At 35.7% G+C, this 19,131-nt stretch overlaps 1 pseudogene across 1 annotated transcript in view; it reads right to left on the bottom strand.

The window, feature by feature from the left end:
• Positions 1–10,027: 10,027 nt before the first annotated feature.
• Positions 10,028–19,131, bottom strand: part of LOC109435566 (ubiquitin-conjugating enzyme E2 S-like) — a 62,958-nt pseudogene continuing 53,854 nt past the window's right edge. Inside the window, exon 2 of the transcript XR_016021121.1 lies at positions 10,028–17,595. The product of XR_016021121.1 is annotated as a ubiquitin-conjugating enzyme E2 S-like (transcript). The remainder of the gene's footprint in view (positions 17,596–19,131) is intronic.

The raw sequence follows: 19,131 nt of genomic DNA, 5'->3' as shown, positions 1-19,131 counted from the left end.
CTTGCTCTCCAGATAGCTTATTTTCTACCCCAAATTTTTGTTCAGGTATTTTTATTCATTAGAACTGATTTTCAGGCTGGAAACATGGAAAGCAGTATCCAATTATTACTACTTTATTTCAACTTATTGTTTGGTGCTAACATGATTATAGGATGATTTAAATTAATCATTAATTTATAAGTTAAGTGATTTTGCCTAACCAGCAATGGAAGTGTAGATCTAGGATGCAAGTTCCTCAATCACAATGATCATTGTCTATTTCTTCACTGATGTATCCCAAGAAACATGAGTGGCACATGGTAGGCACTTATTAACTAGTAAATGAATGATGATGGAAAAAGAAATATAAATACTCCATGTCAAAGTTTAAACTCTAGGAAGTTGTAGGTAGCCATAGAACTATGTTTCAGGCAATGTTATATAGAATAAAAATGCTATATTTCTGTTTGAATGCCCTTATTTTCTTCCTTACCTGTTGAAAACTTTGAATATTTTTTAATTCTCAAATTAAATCTATCTTCCATGGAGCTGCCCGTGATTGTTTCAGATGGCAATAAATGCTGTTTTCTATGAAATCTTATTGTACTTTCAGTCTTGGTCACATATTTTGCATTAAACATATTATCAATTTCTCTTTCGATTTTGTTATCTTGCTAAGACAAATATAGGTCTTTATGACTACTTATTATATTTCTTTTAAATTTTTTATAGGACTTAGCATCAGCTTAGCACATAATTGAGCTGTGTCTGCTTTATCAATATTCCTTCCTAAATTAGTATGCATTGCAGTTATCAGCCAGATACAAATAAAAGCAACCCAGAGGAATAATTGCTAAAACAAACCAAAATAACCTCCAAAATGTCTAACCAATCAATCAGAGCAAACAAGTCAGCAACAACTTATTCAAACATATTTCAATTTAATTAATGGAATTATATAATGCTAAAATAAAATTGTAATAGAAACAGTAAGTACTTGCTACCTGAGTCAGTTAAATTTTGCTACATGATAAATCACCACAAAATTTAGCGGTTTAAAATATAAAGACTTAGTTTTACTCATGAGACTACAAGTTAGCTTGAAGTTTCTATTGATCTGGTCCTAATTCAGGTGATTTTGTCTGGGCTGACTCATGCATCTGTGAGCAACCAACTGAGGGCTGACCAGTGCAGGATGACCTGTCACCTGTAGGGCAGTTGGCTCACTGTCCACTTGACTGAAAGATCCATGTGTTTCTTATTCTTCAACAAGTTATCTCAGGTTGTTCACATGCTGGCGGTGTAGAATCTCAAGAGATCAAGTGGCCTAGGTTTGTGACTGAACCCTGTCATTTTCCCCGTATTCTGTTGGACAAATGAAGTCAAAAGGCCAGCCCAGAATCAAGGGGTGGAGGAGGTACAAAGTCACATTACAAAGGGGTTGGGAACAAGGAGCTGTAGACAACCAAAACTGGTGCTAATGTTTTTACTCAATTTACGTATCACTCTTTAAAATTATTTCTAGTTGTACCATATTCCACACGGTGTATATGGACAAATTTCTTCTGTTAACTGGATGTTGGTACTAGATGGCCACAAAGGTGTTTCCCAATGGAAGGATTCAACAAGTCTATGATTTCACCTTCAAAAATTAGAAGAGTGGAGACTGAAAAGGGACATTCAATAAGTAAAATATGTCAACTAGTTTGAAAATATGTTTTGCCTAGGGAATGAAGTTTAGTTTTGAGAAAGAAAAGAAGTTGCACAGTTTTATTAACAGTGGATATGATAAAAAAGGGAAGAGCTAGATGATTTGAATCAGCCAGAAGACAGTAAAAGGACACCAGTCTCCTGGACATGGCACATCAGAAAGTTTGAGAGGATCGCGAACAAGATGAATTGCTTTCTGCATGCGAAAGACGAAGTTCACAAGGTAATTTATTCAGAACCAGTTTTATTAACTTTTGTCATCAAAGAAATTTATCATTCAAATATTTCCAGATCTTTTATTGTATGTCCTATTGCTCACTGCCTCTTCATCCTTTGTTCTGTTGTTTTACTCTCCTGTCTTTGCTGACAATGACAATGGGAATAAACAGGAGCAAGGAGAGGAGTAATTGGCTCTAATTAACTGTCTCTATGGTAACAATTACAGAAATCCAGTACATATACATATATACACACACTTATTCATATATATATATATACAAACATATTTTTTAGAAACACCTCCTCGTGCACTGCAAACAGATATAGTACACACACACTATATTTACAGAGATATTTTACGGCATCTATAATCATATATGTTATGTATTTTAAGAAGAATTATGTTTCCTTCAACATAGGAACCTATCTCAGCAACAGAATGTCAATTGAGGTTGTTTTTTCTTCAGCATTTGAAACCAGTCTTTATTCAGGTATCTCATAATCATTATCTTATACACTCTCATCCAACCACCCACCCACACATCCATCCATCCATCTTCAGAACAATAGCTCTCAGCATTTTTTCTTGAAACATATCTGACAAATAACATTCATTCAGTGATACTCTCACATCATGTCATTCATGTCAGTTGACTGCATAGATTAACAGGCTGCAAGTCGACTGAAGTGTTGACCTTTTTCTTATTCAGGATGGAAACTGCTGTTCTAGATGAAAAACAACCAACTAACAAAACAATGGTAGAGTTTGATGTTTACTTTTGCCAACCCAAGTTAGGTAAATTTAACTTTAGTAATTCACATCCCGTTTATCTGGATAATGTAGTCTTTTTTTTTTATAGTGTTTTTTTTTTTTTTAATTATTGCGGTGACAACTGTTAGTAAAATTACATAGATTTCAGGTGTACAATTCTGTATTACATCATCTATAAATCCCACTGTGTGTTCCACCCAGAGTCAGTTCTCTTTCCATTATCATATATTTGATCCCCCTTACCCTCATCTCCCACCCTCCACCCCCTTACCCTCTGGTAACCACTAACCTATTGTGTGTCTATGAGTTTTTGTTTCTCATTTGTTTGCCTTGTTCTTTTGTTGTTTTGGTTTATATACCACATACCAGTGAAATCATATGGTTCTCTGCTTTTTCTGCCTGACTTATTTCACTTAGCATTATACTCTCAAGATCCATCCATGTTGTCAGAAATGTTCCTATATCATCTTTTTTTACCGCTGAATAGTATTCCATTGTGTATATATACCACAACTTCCTTATCCATTCATCTATCGAAGGACATTTTGGTTGTTTCCATGTCTTGGCCACCGTAAACAAAGCTGCAGTGAACATTGGAGCACCCGTGTCTTTATGTATAAATGTTTTCAGATTTTTTGGGTAGATACCCAGGAGAGGAATTGCTGGGTCATATGGTAATTCTATTTGTAATTTTTTGAGGAACCTCCACACTGCCTTCCATAATGGCATTCTCACCAACAGCGTATGAGGGTTCCTTTTTCTATGTTGATTCTTCCAATCCATGAGCACGGAATGTCTTTCCATTTCTTTGTGCCTTCTTCAATTTCTTTCAAAAATGTCTTATAGTTTTCAGCATATAGGTCTTTCACATCCTTGGTTAAGTTTATTCCTAGGTATTTTATTATTTTTGCTGCAATTACAAAAGGAATTGTTTTTGTATTTCTTTTTCTGAGATTTCATTTTTAGTATATAGGAAAGCAATGGACTTTTGTACGTTGATTTTTAGCCAGCAACTTTACTGTATTCCTTGGTTGTTTCTAATAGCTTTTTGGTGGAGTCTTAGGGTTTTCTATATGTAGCATCATGTCATCTGCAAAGAGTGATAATTTAACTTCTTCATTCCCAACTTGGATGCCTTTTATTTCTTTCTCTTGCCTGATTGCTCTGGCAAGGACTTCCAAAACTATGTTGAAAAGCAGAGGTGATAGGGGACAACCCTGTCATGTTCCTGAACATAGAGCAAACGGCTTCAGTTTTTCACCATTAATTATGAGATTAGCAGAGGGCTTGTCATATATGGCCTTTATTATGTTAAGGTATTTTCCTTCTATACCTATTTTATTAAGTGTTTTAATCATAAATGGATGTTGTATCTTGTCATATATTTTTCCTGCATCAATTGATAAAATCATATGATTTTTGTCCTTTATTTTGTTTATGTGATGTATCACATTGGTTGAATAGCCTCCTTTAGTATTTCTTGTGAGTTTTGAGAGGTGGCCCAGAGCAATGGCGGCGACCATCACCACAGCCGGTTCCATTTCCACAGCTCCCTCCCCTTTGCCGGAACTAGTTGGGCTCTGAATCTGTGTCTGCGGTCCACAGATCTCAGAACAGCAAATATTCTGTTCTTTTGATCTGACACTGCACTGTTCCTCTTCTAGCACCGGCAGGTGGGGGTGGGGCAAGCTCTGGAAGTGTAGGGAGTGGGCAGCTAGTCTCAGTGCCTAAGGCTCCCGTTCTCTGCTTGGCAGTGAGGGCTTAAGCCACCGTTTTCAGCCTTCTTCCTTCAGTCTTTTCTCTGAGGTCTCTGCCATGAGTGTTGGGTTCAGCTGTGTTATATGCTGCCCCCTCAGCCCTGTGGGCCATAAGCAGAGCCCTAGCAGTCCAAGTTCCTCCATCTTCCGCAGCTGTGGTAGTTCCGGTATGCAGCGAGCTCCGAGCACTGATCTAGATCTGCGTCCTGCACCCGCTCGGCTCCGTCTCTGCACTTCTCCCTTCCCTCCTCCCCCACTCACGCGATTTGCCCACCTTTAGGTGAATTCAGTAGTGGGCCTCTTTGTCTTGCCTGTCTGCTGAGCAGGGAGTCCCTTGTGGAGTTACTGTTGTTCGATTAGTTGTAAATTCCAGGGGAGCTTTACAGAGGCTCACCTCACGCCGCCATTTTGATGACATCCTGTCAATTGAGTTTATCAGTCATTTCCTTCTAGTGTCATTGTCTCCTAGGACCAAGATTCAGCATATACGTCACTAGAGAGTTACCATATTCAAGTTGAATCCAAAATGTGAGTGACTCTTTTTACAACTAGAAAGAAAGCAAAAGATTCTCAGCTCCAATGTCCTCATTTTATATGTGAGAGCAATTCATAGCTGCCTAGGTAAAGTCACAAAATTAAACACTGACAGAGTCAGGACTAGACCCTGGAATTCTCCTAAATGATAAGTCCTTATTGCTTCTTCCTGTTTCAGTGTTTCTTCCATTTTCTAGCACTCCTATTGTAATATTAACTACTCAACTGTAGTATTGATTTTCTCCTTGTTTCTTGGTTTCTGAGATTTTTACAAATTTCTCCTCCTAGAGCCAGCATTTGAGAATATTATGCTAAGAAATACATATTTTTTTTCTGGATGCTCCTTTTACATCAGGAGTGGTCTTATATAAATTCAAAAGTGAGTCTATCGCCCTCTTGTGATTATAATGTACAACTGCAATAGTAAACGTGCAGTTTTGGGGTTTTTTTAAATTATTTTTTATGATTAGTTTCAGTGTACGAAACAATGTAGTAGTTATACATTTATACTCCTCACAAAGTGATAAACCCCTCCCCCAATCTACCATCCCTCTGATATTGCATACAGCTATTACATTTCCACTGTCTGTATTCCTTAGGCTGTACTCCACTTCTTGTGACTATGTATATATACATATATATACATATATCTATCTATCTATCTATCTATATATATATATATATATATATATAAAATTATTGTTGACACTCATTATTGTTCCCCTTCAGTGCAGTGATCAAGCATTTACATCATCCCTAAGGTGGTCTCCCTAATGAGACAAGTGTCCATCGGATACCCTATAAAATCTTTACAGCATTATTGATTATATTCCCCAAACTGTCTTTCGTATCCCCATGGCAATCTTGTGGTTAACAATTTGTGCTTTTAATCCCCTTACCTTCTCCCTCATATCCACCCCACCTCCCATCTAGCAACCCTCATTTTTTCCTCTATATCTCTGAGACTGTTTCTGATTAGTTTGTTCATTTATTTTGTTCTTCAGATTCTACATATAAGTGAGATCATATGGTATTTGTCTTTCTCCATCTGACTTATTTCACTTGGCATAATGTTCTCTAGTTCCATCCATATCATTGCAAATGGTAAGATTTCCTTCTTCCTTATGGCCTAGTAATACTCCATTGTATAAATGTACCACAGTTTCTTCATCCAGTTATGCACCGATAGGCATTAGACAATAAAATGACGAATATATGAAAAGACAAAGATGGGCACTACATAATAATAAAGGGATCGATCCAACAGGAGGACATAACCCTAATAAACATCTATGCACCTAACATAGGAGCACCTAAATATATAAAACAGATATTGACATAAAGACAGAGATCAACAGTAACACTATCATAGTAGGGGACTTCAACACACCACTGACAACAAGGGACAGGTCCTCCAGACGGAAAGTAAATATGGAAACAGTGGCCTTAAATGACACATTGGACCAGTTGGATTTAATCAATATTTTTAGAGCATTCCACCCCAACGCTGCAGAATACACGTTCTTCTCAAGTGCACATGGAACATTTTCTAAGCTAGACCACATGTTAGGCCACAAAACAAGCCTCAATAAAACTCTCCCCAAAAAATTTTAAGGGGAGTTTCACATTTACCAAAGGTTCAAGAATAGTTCAATAAACACCAGTATTTTGTTCACCTATAGTATTTTCCTCCAAAAATTATTACAACTTTTACACACATACTTTACCTCTCGCTCTTGCTTTCTATTGTCTTTTTTTCTGAATGCTTTGAAAGTTGCACACATAAATAAAACCAAGAAAATTAAAAATAATTCAATATATATTCTAAGATATATTCAAATTTTCCTAAAATATCTTTAGACCCCTTACGTCCTCAATACAGGACCTACTCAAGATTTACAACTTGCATTTTGGTTATTGTCACTGTTAATAGATACACTGAGACATATTAAAAATGTTAAAGGTTTATTTGATAAAAAAAATTGATTCGAATTGAGCAGCATTCAATCTAGCAGATGCAAAGTAACTCCAAGGAGCTGTACAAAATGAAAGACTTTTATAGGCAGAAGGGAGCAGGAACAAGGAAGTTATACTAGGCAAAAAAAAGCAGCTTGGTTATGGCGAGGTCTTTCCTTTAAGGATCACAGGGTCCTACCAGGCAGCTTTCCTAACTAGTGTTAACTAGGAGATTCCTGATTGACTGGTTTAAGATTCCATTTCTGAGAGAGCTGAAATTGTAATTGAGTTGAGTCTCTGGTGACATGGGCTTAGCACAAGTGACTCCATTTTGGGCCTCTTATCTTGTTTTCAGCATCAGTTTGGTCTCTTTTAATGAAGAATAGTTTCATTATTCCTCATTATCAACTCTCCCCCACACCCCACTCCACGGCATTCATTTATTGAAGAGTCTAGGCCAATTTAATTATAGAATGCACTGCGTTATGGAATCTGACCTGATTGTTTCCTCATAACGTCATTGTCAATTTTAAAATGTGGCCTCCAAATTCTTTGACATTTTCTAATAAGAGGAGGGGTCTGTGCCTACTCCCCTTGAATGTGATTGGGCTTTGACTACTTCAACAAATGTGACATTCAAAGCTACATTGTAAAACTCAAAATAGCTTCTGCCTACATTGAGAAGCTCTTGGTAAACTTGCTTTTGGAATTCAGCAACGGGGCTGAGAAGAAGTAAGGCCGCTGGTAGGTATTGTAGATAATAGTCCCAGCTGAAGTTCCAGGTGACAACCATGCTCAATGGCTAAATAGGTAAGTGAGGAAAGCTTTGGGATGACTCTAGACCCAGCCACCCGCTGATGGCAAATGCACTAGAAATTTCAACAGAGCAACACCTGGCTAGGCCCTGTCACCCCTCAGAGGCTATAAGAGATAATAAAATGATTGTGGTTGTTTAAAGCCACTATGTTTTGTGATGATTTGTTATGCATCTTTAGATAATTGCAACAGTATTATTTATACTGTTCCTTCATCTTCAACTTTAAGTCATGGGGCAGGTGTCACTACTGAGGCTTCATAATAACCATGTGTTATTTTGTTTTCATAAAACAAAAGAAAGAACTTCCTGGTCTTAAGGGGCTCACATCTTAATTGTTTAAGTGATTAAAATATTAATTAAAAAATATATTTGTTACCAACAAAATGCATCAATCTGTCAAACCTTATCTCTCAGTGTTTATGTGACCACTATGTGATTTTAAATATCATCACCAATTTATTTCTTATTTTTTATTCTTTATGTTTTCTTCAGAGATGAGACAGAGGCTCTGTGAGGCTGTTGGTTAACTGTTATTTTTCTCTAAGTTTTTTCTAAGCAGGACTGTTATACAGCTTATGCAGTAAGAAAATAAAGGGATTCCAGTACTAATCCAGCCACCTGAATAGTGTGACCTTGAATAAGTGACAAATCTCTTACAAATTTAATTTACTCATCAATAATAAGAGCATTAAAGACAATGACATTCTCTCTGGGTGGGACTTTGGCCACATGTCATACATTTAGATACGCAAAGTTGTTAATATCATTTATTGTAAATACTTTGTAGTTACTGTTTGAAATTCTTTTCATTTCAAGAATTATTTACAAGAGTGATTTTCTTTCTTCCAAGCATTGAGGTTTTTTTTTGTTTGAAATGTTTAATAATGCCTAAAATAATGACAAAATATTTAACTCGGTACTTTGTTTTTAAAAAAAGAAGTGGTGTGTTCTCTGAAGTACATTTTTTAAATAGCTCATAAATATACCCTGTTATTTGATTATAGTCTATTAAATTTTAGTGAATCTTTAGTCAAGTGAATGTAGCAAATGTAGAGTTTAGTGTGCCAAAGCTTCCCACTATAATTTTTCTATATATTTCACATATTTTAAAACATTTCTTTGAGATTTATAGTCTATATTTGTAGTACATTAAAGTTCAGGATCAGTTACACATTGAAGAAATATTGACCTACAATGCCCATCAATATATTTATCACTTGGAATATACCTGTGAGCAGAAAACAAAAAGATCCCAGACTTTATAGAGTTTACATTTTCTGATGGTCAGGTTAACAATAAACAGTAAAAGTAGATAAACATGTAAAAGGTAATAAATACTAGTGAAGGAAGAAAAGGTAAGGAAGTGTGAAGTGGGGCTGGTTGGTGGCTCAGGCGGTTCGAGCTCCATGCTCCTAACTCCGAAGGCTGCCAGTTCGATTCCCACATGGGCCAGTGGGCTCTCAGCCACAAGGTTGCCAGTTCAACTCCTCAAGTCCCACAAGGGATGGTGGGCAGCGCCCCCTGCAACTAGCAATGGCAACTGGACATGGAGCTGAGCTGCGCCCTCCACAACTAAGACCGAAAGGACAACTTGAAGCTGAATGGCACCCTCCACAACTAAGATTGAAAGGACAACAACTTGACTTGGAGAAAAGTCCTGGAAGTACACGCTGTTCCCCAATAAAGTCCTGTTCCCCTTCCCCAATAAAATCTTTTTAAAAAAAAAGGAAAAGAATGTGTGAAGCATGTGAGGGATGGTGGTGGTATAGACTGCTATTAAATAAGTTGGTCAAAGTCAGACATACACATCGAGCAAAGGCTTGAAGTGGGTGAAAGATTTGGCCAATAGAATATCAAGGAGCTAAGTTAGGCAATAGACTATCACAGTGAAAAAGGGACCTAGAAAGAAGGAAAAGCAGTGAGAAACAAATTGTGGCTGGCATATTCCAGGAACAGCAAGAAGGTGAAAATGCCTGGAGCAGAGTAAATGAAGGCACAGAGAAGCAACAAGGTGAAATCATGTAATACCTGCAGGTCATTGTAAGGATATTGGCTTTTCCTCTGTGGGAAATAGGAAGCCATTATAGGGTTTACAGCAGAGTAAGTATGTGATCTGGCTTACATTTTAGTTTTAGTTTTAGATCATTTTCTGTATGGACAAAAGAGTATGAAGGCAAAGTTAGAAACAAGGAGACAAGTTAGGAGGCAATTATAGAAATATAGTATATTAAATAAACAATGTCTATATTATATTATCAATTTGACAATGTTGTATAACATTGCTATGTTGGTAATATAGAACAATATCTATATTTATTGAATTTACTGTCTTAATAAGGTGTAAAAATATCCTTAATGAATAGATAAATCATATTAATTATTGTGTATACAAATTCATGTTTTTCTATAAGCATTGAATCAAAAATGTTTAACCTGTCATATTAATCATCACATTCATCCATGTTGATAATCCTCTGCGTTATGTGTAGGAGTTACTCAAGTAGTTTCTGGATTTCTCTCAGAGAAAACTGATCCATGTGCAGCTGTATTCTTGGTATGTCCATGGGAGGAGGGAATTTCAGGAGTTTCCTATGTTGCCATCTTGGTGACATCCATCTTCAGTGCATAACTTGAGCCAAGACTTTAGGGCAGCCTTTGTCAACTGGGTAATATGAGAGAATTAAGTCCCACAGAGAATGATTTACATGACTATTTTTTCAATACTTTCAAGGATGGTGCGTGTACATAGTATCATTATGAATACATAGGAGAGAAAGTAACTCATTACACCCATCAAGAATCTAGGAATTAACTCTGCTACAGAAGAATTAATGAGAATAGCTGACTTAGAGTTATGAGCTTGTCATTCCTTTTCTTCAATTTTTCTAGTACTCTTAGAAGCAGTCAGCCCAGTACTAGTATACAATAGCAATGGAAGTGTGGTCCTCAAATTCTCGCTCTCAGCGGGTGCTTCATTTAAATGGTGAACAGGAGATTATTTAGTTATCTTTTCCACCAGTGTGTGATACAGACAACTGAATTTTTATCTATAAATATTTACATAATTATCACTGGTTTCCACCTGAGTTAGGGTTGATAACCTATACCTAATCTTACTCCTGGCTTGCCCAAAGATAATGCAACCAGTGTACTAAAGCACATGATATCTGGGAAAGAAAAATATAAAAATATTTTATGAAATTTTGTATACTACCATGCTAATAATATCTGAGAGTGGAGGATTATGACTATCAAGAACAACTGGAGTTTTGAAGCAAGTTGGCTTCACAGTAGATCTAACAGAGTCCGGATCCATCTCTTGGTTATTTATCCAGTTCCCAATTGTGTGATTATAATTGATATAACTAGCAATGATCATAATCCCCACCTTTGACTTCTTGATCTATGGAATAAACACATTAGACTAGAAGCAAAAAGGGTTCTGCTTATCATATCCTCAACGAACTAGAAGCTGCCACTCACATTCACACTTTCCTCCTCACCCTGCCTCCTCACTTCACTTATTTCTGATTCCAAATGTCATAAAAATGCATGTAATTGGTTGAACCTCTATCATTTACCTGCTCCCTGGCTTCAAGGTAGTCTAGGAATGAAGTCCTCTAACTTATTTCTTGGAAGTGAAACACACATATTGGATAATTATCAAAGTACATAAAAAATCCACCAAACGGCCTGAGGTAAAGATCCACACTATTTTATGAGCCTTAACAAATGTATTCTAAGATGATTACGCATTTAGAACAAGACAATTTGGGGGATTGTTGCAAGGAGGCTTAAGAATGAGTTATACCCCAGAGCTTGTTCCTATTTCTTTTAGAAATGGAAATACATGACTCCGGGAACCAAGGCATGGATTTGGCAGCAGTTGTAAAATGCTTATTTTCCAATCTTGGGAATTTGAGCCCTTCTGATTTAAATGTTTTAGAACCCAGGAAAGAAATATATTTTCATTAATACAATTAGAATTCCACTGAATTGGAAACTTGTATCTGGCCATTCAGGAACTCCATGTCCATGTCTCTGATATAACACATACAAATCCTCAAGAAATAATAGATTTACTGATGCACAGTGGGGGCAAGAATATAAATGGAACCACAATGATCTTATGAAGCCCCACCATGTACCACAATGAAGTAGTTATATTTAACAGGAGGCTAATGTAACCACCCCTCCCCCCATTCAAGTAGAACTGTCAATGAAACAGATTCCTCAGTTTGTGAACTGAAGACTACACAACTGGTAAAGAATTCTTATGATTGGTGGCCTTCACTGTGAGCAAAAACAACAACAAGAAACAAAGAAAGAGCAAAAAAAGGATCCTTAATAACTTTTCAATAAATTCCTTCACTGCTGAGTTAGCTGGGAAAATCTTGCTTATCACACAGTCCACTTCTACATACATGTGGCCTCAATAATCTATTGCAAGGAGGACCAATAATTCTTTTAAATTGTGTTGGTTTGACTCATACAGGTTTTCATATTTTCAGATTTAAAGAAAAAGCTATTCTATATATGTAAAGGTAGAATTGTTATAACGGTAGTATACTAAATATAGAGATTTTTCTTGGCTCTTCTGGGATCATTTCTTTGGCCTTCTCAAGTTCTTACTCCCAGATAAGAACAATCTAATAAAAATAAATTTCAAAAAAAATGGAGAATCTTTATTATGTCACTTTTGTAATGTTCAGTCATTCTTCATCCAATGAATTGTGATTAGAAGTCCTGGTTTTACTCTGATAAAGATGGTTTTGCAGTTCACAACACTATACAGAAAGAACCAACTGGAGTTAATGAGCTCTAAGAATAACAGTAGGAAATACCAGGCAATGTGAGTCTTCGTGGCACATCTAGTTCACAAAATACTTTTAATTTGTTCAAATATACACTTTTTTTGTTGTACTTTTCTGATGCACCAGCATTCTTCACTGTCAAAATATTAATGCTAAAAGGAGTTCACATCTTTATCTACATATAAAAATAACTCATTTTGGATCTTTCAGGATAAATTAATCCTAAAATTGTTGCCAAGTTAACTAATTATGATAACTTCTATATGTTTATTTGCCTAAATTTACTATATCATTTTGACAAAATTTATATTGAACTGCTCATTCCAAACATAATCTCACAGGATTATTTTCTTCTTGAGGTTACTTCTGGAACATACTAGTAAAACTGTAGTGTGGATTGACAGTTTTGTAGGCACATCAAAAGACCCAGCAGAATGAACTTTTGACCTAAATACCTCATGTTATTCATTTAAATATTTAGGAAAGGATTGGCCACTTCTAGATGTAATTCATCCAAGGGTTTATAATTTGTTGGCTTGGGCTGGGGAATATGTATGCAAGGAAAATTTTAGTATATTTTATTCCATGTGTAATTCAATTTGATTAAAACAACATTTATTAAGGTAACTCTGTGCTTAGAGATCTGTACTTCAGTTATATAATTGGAATTTTAACAATAATACAAGAAAGTTATATAACTCTGACAGCAAAGAACACAGTGGCTCATATTTTCAAGCTGGGATTATATTGTATTCATCTTTGTACTTCAAGCATTTTGGTCAGTTCTGGTACATATCTCACACTCCACAATATTTTTTTAATTTAATGAAATCTGAAAAGAATAACAGAGGTACAAATTCTTATGGTCAAAGCATAGTCTTTAGTCCTCTGATATTTACAGATATTAGTGTTCTTAAGTCCTAATAGTCTCTGCCCAAAACTGCTTTTTTTCCTAATAAGAGAAAATATTGGCCTAAAATAATGGATTTATATTTTAAATCTAGATATATTATCAAAATATATTAAAACTCAAGGAAAAATTATGAGGTTGGATTTTTTTAAGTCCCACATGATCACATATGAAAAATCTCTAAGAAAAATTTCCAGAGAATTTGCTTACTCTGGAAGTATATAAAAACTCACTTTATGTAGCTTTAAGATAAATATAACTGTAGCTATTAGTTTAATAACCTAAAAGAACCTGGCTCCTCTTGGCCAATATTTGATACGAATATCAACTATATACCAGTGAGACACAAATTTTGCAAATTTGTATCTTTAGCTCCCAACCTTCCTCTGTAGTTCAATTTATCCAATTGCCTACCTAACATTTCTATATGATATCTGAAAAAAGTGTTTATATGTTATACACAACATGTGTAAAGGAGAACTCTTAATTCTCTGTTCATCACACCCGATCTCAGAAATTGACTTTAAGTATTCATCCAGTAGCACTAGCAAAAATAAAGAATCATTCTTCATTCCTCACTTTCTTTCATTCTTCACAGCAAGTCCAGGTTATTTCACTTTCATAACATATTCCAAATATCTCCTTTCTACTCCATCTCCCTAGCTCCCACCCCAGTTCAAAGCCACCATCATCTCTCAGTGTACCTCTTCCATAGACTCCTTAGTGGTCTCCCTGCTTCCATATTTGGTTCTCTAAAACCTATTCTCATCAAAAAAGTCAAAATTGTTTTTAAAAGTTAATTGATTTACAATTGTTATTTGAATGAGTGATATTTGGTCAGTTCTACTGTAACAAAATTCATTTATTGAAAAATATTTATTGAGCAACTATCATTATGCTATCCAATTCTAGGCACTGAAAGTATAGTAAAAAAGAAAACACAGTTTTTTAGTGTCTGCCCTCATTAAAGTCACATTTAAATAGGAAAGACAAATATTGAATCATCAATTTCAAATTCAGTGCAATATAAAGGAGAAATCATAGGTTGTGCCATGTGTGATAAAAAGAAATAGTAGTGATGGGGTAGGGGAATTACCCTCGCTTGCAGATTTAGTGTAACAATATATTATATTACACCTTCGGTCAAGTGTAGAGATTTTCTAGGGAATGAGGAATAAAAGCATCTTAGTTGTAGATCATAGCATGGTAAAAGCCTTGTAGTGAGAAAGACCTTACTATTCGAGAAATTGAAAGAAGTCTACTAGGTCTGATGTGGGGCAAACTTTAAAAAAAAAAAAAAAAAAAAAAAAGCTTTTGCTTTTGTTACAGAATTTTGTTGAGTTCAGACTTTGTTATTATAAATTGGGACTTGAAAGATGAAAGCCAGTTCTAAAGAAAATTTGTGTAATTCTAAAGCTATTGTCAATGAGATTCACATAAAGCACAGAATACCAGTTCTCTACTACTTCAAAGGGACACCTTTTGCTTATTTAGAATTTTGACCTCCATCAGTTACACTGGCTCCAAGCAAGGTCAGCCCCTCCTGCTCAGTGCCACCAGCCTCAGGTTTAATTTTGATAATATTCATCATATAGGCAAAAATCAATAGTCCTAGGTATTGTAATATAGAGTAAAGTGAATGTGATTTGATTTAAATATTGAAACAGGAAGTACTTTCATCTACTTTTATGGTCAAAGCATAGTCTAACATTTTTTTTGCTTGATTGCATATTGCAAAGGTATTATCAAGACTGGGTATTCTTATAGATATGATGAGGAAAAAAACTAGTTGATTCAAAATATTAGCTTGTTTCAGCCATAGGCCAATTTTTTTTAAAGTAAGATTTCAAAGACATGGACAGAATGAGATCTAAAATGCAGGTGGAGAAAGAATTGACCTTAAATGCAGGAGGGACACTTCATCTCCTGACATAAAAAGAAAGGAGTTGAGGAAAAATGAATTGAAATATATTTGAAAGTTTGTGAGAGATGTGAAGTGAAATCACATGTGATGTTCTCAATTTTATTGATGAAAGAAAATAAAACTTTGAGAAAGTAAAAGAACTCACAGGTAGTACTTAGTGACCTGCCTGGCTGGGCTACCAAAAGTTCTGCTCTATAAGGCATTAATTTGTATAGTTGTGTTATTTTTTTCAAGAGTAGGCCATGGTTTTAAAAAAGAGCACATTATTCTTGGTCAAAGTTATCTAGAATAACAAATATTTTGCAATAAAATGTATTCCATTTTTTTCTCTTTGTTTGTTATGGCATAATAGATTGGCAACTCCTCTCTTTACTTCTCTGTAATACTTTGAAAGTACCACAAGTCAATGGAGAAAAGGAAACACACACTATTCAGATCTTTAAAAGGCTTTCAACAAAGATTTTAGTGGTTGTTGACTCTAGAATATTTTCTAATCCTGCATAAGTGCTTTCTTATTTATACAATCTTTAGTTTATAAAGGAAAATGCCTGGTTTTATAAGAGGTCAGTTACATTTGGGTCGTTTTTTTGTTTTTCTTTTTTAAATCCTGGTGGATAGAGTTGGTCAGGAAGAAATTTCCCTGTTTGTGTTGGACTAAATTAGTCAAATATTGTTGTACTAATTTGCACAATTCCAGGCCAGTTGGGCAGAGCATAGCAAGCAACTGATTCTCCTTCCTCCTTCCTGGAACAATGCAAATCACTGCCCTGGAATCAGGCAAATGGCTACTGCTTTCCTAGACAATTGATTCTGTCCCTGTCTTGGAATATCAATCTAACCTTAGAGATAAGATGTATAAACAAAGAAGGAATCATAGAGATTATATATTGTATAATAGCCATATTCTAAAGTAAACATGAGGCCAGGTCAAAGAGTTTTACTTTGCTTATGTCCAATCTCTTACTTCACCTTATATATCCCAAACTGAGTTTTTACTAAATGCCAAGGATTGTCCTAAGCACTTCATCACTAAGACATTTAATCCTCATAAAAACTCTGCAAGATTGGTACTATTTTCCTCGTTTTGCAGGTAAGAAAAGTAGTTTCCAAGAGGTTTCAACATGACCAATGTTAATAAGTTTGTAAATGAAAGAGCTGTTAAAAAGAAACCACAGACCCAAAATGCACGTGTGCTAAAATATCCATGATACCAAACCTAGATTTAATCCTGATTTAATTGCAGTTTTAACCTCTTGCCGAAAAATCATCTTAACCAACCAGTCTGGGACTTGCTGAACAACAATGAGGTTATCTGTCATGCAGACCCTCTCCATTCCCCATAGGAAGAAGCAATCTGCATGATAAAGCGCTTGCCTTGCTGATCCCTTCCACCCAAAAGAAGATGCCCTGGTCTAAAAATAATCTTTTCTTTTCTTTTGCTAATGTATCCCCAACACTATCTTCTTTTAAAACCTTCCATGTTTTATAATCCCTCCAAACACTCCTGTCTGTCACTTTCTTGGCCCCCAGCTTCTTACCGCACTGGCCAGCATGCTTCTTGGCCATGGTGCCCTCAGCTCCTCCCTGGCACCCAGGTGCCCCGGGGTGGGTGGAGGAGACCACAGCCACACTGGCCCCAGTGAATGTGTCTGTTCAGGCAGGCCAGGGCAGGAGACTCCCAGCAGTTCTCCAAGAGCAGGTGACTCACCTCCTCTTTGAGGACAGACTGGGGGTTAGTCTGGATCAGCACCTGCTGGTCAGCAACATGTGCCAGATGCCCAGCTCAGCTGTCCAGTTCCACTCAAGCACGTTGGCACCAATCTCACCACTGGCGCCCACATCTGGATGGAAGATCTTGGTCAGCAAGTACATCTTGGGTGGGGACGCAGGAAAGTCTTTTCCCAGCAGGAGTTCCATGCCCAACTGGCCTCTGGCATCTGGGGCCCCCTCAGGGCCCTCAGTGGTGACCTGCAGATCAGTGAGATCCCCCTCTTTGGGAACCTCATTGATGTTCCCCTCATTGGGAAGGAACTTGATGCCAGTGGGTGGGTCCGCAGTCAACATCATGACCTCTTTGTACACCAGGCAGGTGGCCTGTGGGGTGGGGGACAGGTTCTCCATGCTGAACTGAATAGTTGACATTTGAAAAAGACTTGAAACTGATGAAGGTGTGAGCCTTAAAGATTTATGGGAGGAGAACATTCTGTGAAGAGAAAACAAGAAGTGAAAAAGTCTTGAAGCATGTACATCATACTATAATTTTTTAGGATTCCTCTTCACCTCATGAAAGAGAGAGAAGAAATTCTGGCACTTCTAGGTTCTAGGTTTGTAATAAAGGAGGCTGGTTTTATTTTTTTGTTTTTTTATTTATTTTAATTAAAATTTATTGGGGTAACAATTGTTAGTAAAGTTACATAGGTTTCAGGTGTACAATTCTGTAATACATTACCTATATATCACATTGTGTGTTCACCACCCAGAGTCAGTTCTCCTTCTATCACCATATATTTTATCCCTTTTACCCTCATCTACCACTCCCCTCCCTTCTTACCCTCTGGTAACCACTAAACTATTGTCTGTGTCTATGAATTTTTATTTCTCATTTGTTTCTCTTATTCTTTTGTTGTTTTCGGTTTATATACCACATATCAGTGAAAGTAATAAAAGGGCTAGTTCTAATATAAGTTGTTAACATTTTATCTAAGGAGTGTCTTAAAACACATGAACATACTTCTTTATAATTCCAAGGCTTAGCTTAGTGGAAAAGGATAGAAAAGGTAGAATACAGAAGGGCATGGCTAAGTCTCCATGGCTGAGGTGATCTACCATCCCTAGAAATAGTTTTAAAGTAACAAAAGTTTCCATTTATTTAATATTTCAATTAACACAAACTTATTGCATATTTACAGACATTATGTTTCAAATAGTGTGATCATCCCTGGAAAACTCTTGTGAACAATTAGTGTCTGTCCTTAGAGAAGACAGAGCACAATACATACTTGCTGAAAAAATTTATTCCAATAGAAATATCAGTTTCTTCTCTAAAGCAAAAAAAAAAAAAAAAAAAAAATATATATATATATATATATATATATATATATATATATATATATATATATTCTATAGAACAAACATTGGAGATAAAATATTAATAATAATTTGAAGTGTTCCAACACACTAAACTACATCCAAAGCTTAGAGTTTTTCTCATGCAGTGCGCCTAATGCCCTTTTTGTTTGGACATTATCCAGTCATAATATATGGACATGTCTCATATCATTAAAAGACAGGAGATCTATGACTAATTTAAAGCATACAGGTCTGAAGAAAGAAAAGCATGGCAAGCATACATATTAAGGTAAGAAGAGGTTCAATAATATAAAATAGTTGAATTGCATTAAGTGTTTGGTGAAGTATTTCATATGTAAATAATTTCAAATTATTTCAAACTTTCATTCTTTTCAAACAAGATCAAATTATGTCTTAAATTACTTCTTAAATTTTAAAGAACAAAACATTTAAAGGTATATTTGCCCTCTTGAAATATATATATGTAAAATTGCTACAAATTTGACAATGAGTTTTAGAACTTACAGGGAATTTAAAGATTATCTTGCTCTAAATTCTTGTTTTATAAAGAAAACAAGGTCTAGAAATTTGAAGTAGTTTTGGTAAGCAGTGGCAAACCAGGAGGATAGACTAAATGGCTTAATTAAAAATATAGTATTTTTTTCTGTGC

The sequence above is a fragment of the Rhinolophus sinicus genome, chromosome 1, assembly GCF_057876585.1.
Source record: "Rhinolophus sinicus isolate RSI-liver-muscle chromosome 1, RSI-T2T, whole genome shotgun sequence".
In the NCBI taxonomy this organism is placed as follows: domain Eukaryota; kingdom Metazoa; phylum Chordata; class Mammalia; order Chiroptera; family Rhinolophidae; genus Rhinolophus; species Rhinolophus sinicus.
This window is presented reverse-complemented; position numbering and strand designations above follow the sequence as displayed.